We start from the raw sequence: 3,355 nt of genomic DNA on the forward strand, positions 1-3,355 counted from the left end.
GACAAGCTGGGCTTGCATCTGAAAACTTGGGATCTGAACTCCCTCTGATCTCATACTATGTGGCAAACACTTTATGTAGTGATCTAACTCCCCAGCCCTGGGAATGGATTTTGAAAACATCATTCCAAAATAACCTTTCTGTTATCCATTACCTCCTCTTTTACCGAATAACTGATATGGTCTGGACCAGTGTTCAAACATGGCTGAAAACTCTGGAGGTCAGTCCTAATTCAGCAAACTCCTCTCACTCGAACAGATTGCAGGGAAGTTCATACATGTGAAAGATGTCTTTGGAGTGACCCCAATCCACACCGACAGGACCTATTCTTGCAATACCTGATTCTTACCACCTCTTAAACCCTCCTCCTCCAGAATAATGGTCACATGATCACTTCCTTAAGGAAAAGATTAATAAGAAAAGTCATTTCCAACATCTACCCTCACTCTGTCATAAGGCAAGCTGGTCAGATTGGCCTGGGTAATGAATCAAGGAGTATAACCAACCTGGGCAGGGTTAGATGTCTGTGATTTTAGGATCATGAGCTCTCCCTGCAGTATCTGAACCCATTCTCCACTTGTAAAAGCACTAACAGACCAGGTCAGCTTTTTAAGAAATGAATATCCTTCAGGGCTTTTGAGTGTAAAGGGAGGGCTCATATCAAAAGAAACACAAAGGTTCACGGTTTTTGCTCATGGATGTTCAAGACATCATCAAGTAAATGGAAAGGAGAAGTCAGGGACAAATGAAGTAAAATATCATATCATGTAAACCAAAGAAAGTATCAAAAGTCCTTATGGGCTAGGTGTAGTGACACAGGCCTTTAATCCTATCATGAAGATGGGAGGCTGGATTTTGAGTCCAAAACCACCCTAGTCTACATAATGTGTTTTATGTCAAGCAGACATAAAATGTGTGTGTGTGTGTGTATAATGTGTATACATACACACATATGTATCTCATGAAATTAAAGAATTTAAGTGGCTAGAAAGAAATGGTGTTGAATTGCCTGAGACAAGCAGAAACTTATTTTGGAGACAAGAAAGAACTGACTTGTAAAAGAAAACAGTGGAAAATGTCAGATCAGGAAACTGCTCTGTGTTACATAGGTTTGAAACAGCAACACCCTGTAGTTGACAGTAACTTAAGGATTTTCTAAAGCACTAGAAGAAAGGCATTGGAAGGTTCCCAGTGATGTGTCAGAAACAGATGGAAATGTGTTTTTCTGGTTAGATCACTGTAGATTATATTAGACATTCACTGACTAGTCATACTACACTTCCATGACTATAATTAAAAACGACAAAACTGAAGCACTAAGCTATGTCTAAGGAGCCTCTTTTCCAGCCCTCCTTCCATTTATCTAGGATACAGATGAATGCTGAGAGGCTAGGTAGAGAGCTAAGTTGCTTGGAACATGTCTAAAATGAGTTCAATTTATTTGGAAAGCTTCCATCACCGTCAGACAAGCTGTGTTGACTGTGCTCTCTCTGGATTTCTTCGATGTCTAAAGGCAAGTTGTGTTGACAATACACTGACTTTGTTCTATCTAATGGCAGTCCTGGTTCTCCCTGGCTGGCGACATTAGAAGGACTGAGAGCACTCTGCATGTGTCCTTCCATAATCCTTCAACTTCTACATTCAAGTCTCTGATTTCAGGCTCTCACTAGACAGTGAACTTCCTTCCAAGGAAGTGAAACTTGCTGCCATTCATGTGACTTCTGCTTATCAACAGTGTCTTATCAAAGTTTATAGGAATGGGCAGAAATATTTTCCCATCTGGGTGGATGGTGTTTCATTTTCAGGTGCTCCCTGGGTCAATTGGCTCCTTCCCAGACAAAGCAACACAAAGATTAACCCCATTCCTGGACTTTGATTCAAGACCTTGTGGTTAAAAAAAAAATGCCTTCTATTACTAAGTCGCACTAATGCGGAGACTAGTCTCCAAACCAGATGCCTTACATAGAATTCATCAAGAAAGTGGAGATGCCATCATTGTACTGACTTCCAGTAAGATACTTTTCAAATGCTATTGTCATATGGACTTCATACAGTCATCATATCCCTTCAAACAGGCACAAGGATGAGAGCAAACTATTACTCCAGTCATGTTTGTGTTAGATGCTAAAGAAACAAATGTTTCAGGGATACCCACAGGGGCCTGAATAGGTCATGTCCCTTCCCTGTTCCCTATCTTTATGGGAGGAGTTGGGCTGGAGAGACACGGCAATACAGTCATGGAAGATTATGATTAATATATCAAGCATGTACCTGGATCATTATATGAAATCCACAGACTCCCCGGGGTCTGTTCTGATTTTGTGTTTGCTTTAACTCATTCTTTCTCTTTAAAAAAAAAAAAAGCTTTGCCAATTGTAGCATAATAAATGCTCTAGACAAAAGGCTCATTTTCAACAATTCCTTGAGTTATAATCTTTCCATTTACACTCAGGAAGCACTGTAAAGGGCACTGTTCCTTTGTTCTGGTCTGTCTGTGTCCCTGTTGACACTATCTCAGTTTGAAAAGAGACTGATAAATAAAAGCCAAGGGTAACTCCAGGGCAATAGCAGACATTATCACCAATGCTATAAGTTCTTGGGCAGCTCTTAGTCCCGTCACCCAAGGTTCTGAGGTGAGAGAAATTTAGATTAAAAAAATGTTCTGGTTTAGTTTCAGAGAGCACAGACACTGGTGGACTTCAGACTGAAGAAATCTGTATTTGCTGAAACCTTTGGCCAGAGTTATAAATCTGTGTGCAGCGTGGCAGTGATGTCTCTGACTCTGAACACAGGACAAAGAGCATTTTGCTTAGTCACACAGAGCAAATTAATGGAAGCAGCAGAAACCAGTACCCAAGCTGTTTGCCTCTGTCCCATAGGTATGTCTGTCTTCAGTTTTGGCCCCTCAAGTAGAGATTACTGGAGTGTTCAGACTCCAAAACTTAGGTTTTAAATGACCCAATTAGAATCCAAAATCTTTCCAAAGCCCATCATTTAAAATGATGGTGACCTTGACAAGTTTGACTCCTACAATCCTTCCTCCCTTTCTGCAGGATTCATTGTATTCACTAATGCTTGACTATGGGTCTCTGCATCTGCTTCAATCAGCTACTGGATAGAGCCTCTCTAACGATCATTATACCAGACTTCTGTCTACAGAATAGTAGAATAACATTAGGAAGAAATTTTTTTGGCCAAGTATGTTTGAGAAAACCCACAGAAATCAACAAACCTGACCTTTTCTGGGAAAAAAAAAAAAAAAGAGGAATGCATGGGGAGTGGGTTTAGGGAAAGACGGGAGAAGATGAAGCTGAAGCTACAGCCAGAATGTAATTTATGAGAAAATAAATTAATAAA

At 40.3% G+C, this 3,355-nt stretch overlaps 1 annotated feature.

Moving 5' to 3' along the window:
- Positions 2,360-3,051: an enhancer, noted in NCBI's record as "690 bp Hind III/Pst I fragment". NCBI's record gives the evidence for it as "EXISTENCE:reporter gene assay evidence [ECO:0000049][PMID:10859308]".

The sequence above is a fragment of the Mus musculus genome, chromosome 12, assembly GCF_000001635.26.
Source record: "Mus musculus strain C57BL/6J chromosome 12, GRCm38.p6 C57BL/6J".
Taxonomy (NCBI): Eukaryota; Metazoa; Chordata; class Mammalia; order Rodentia; family Muridae; genus Mus; species Mus musculus.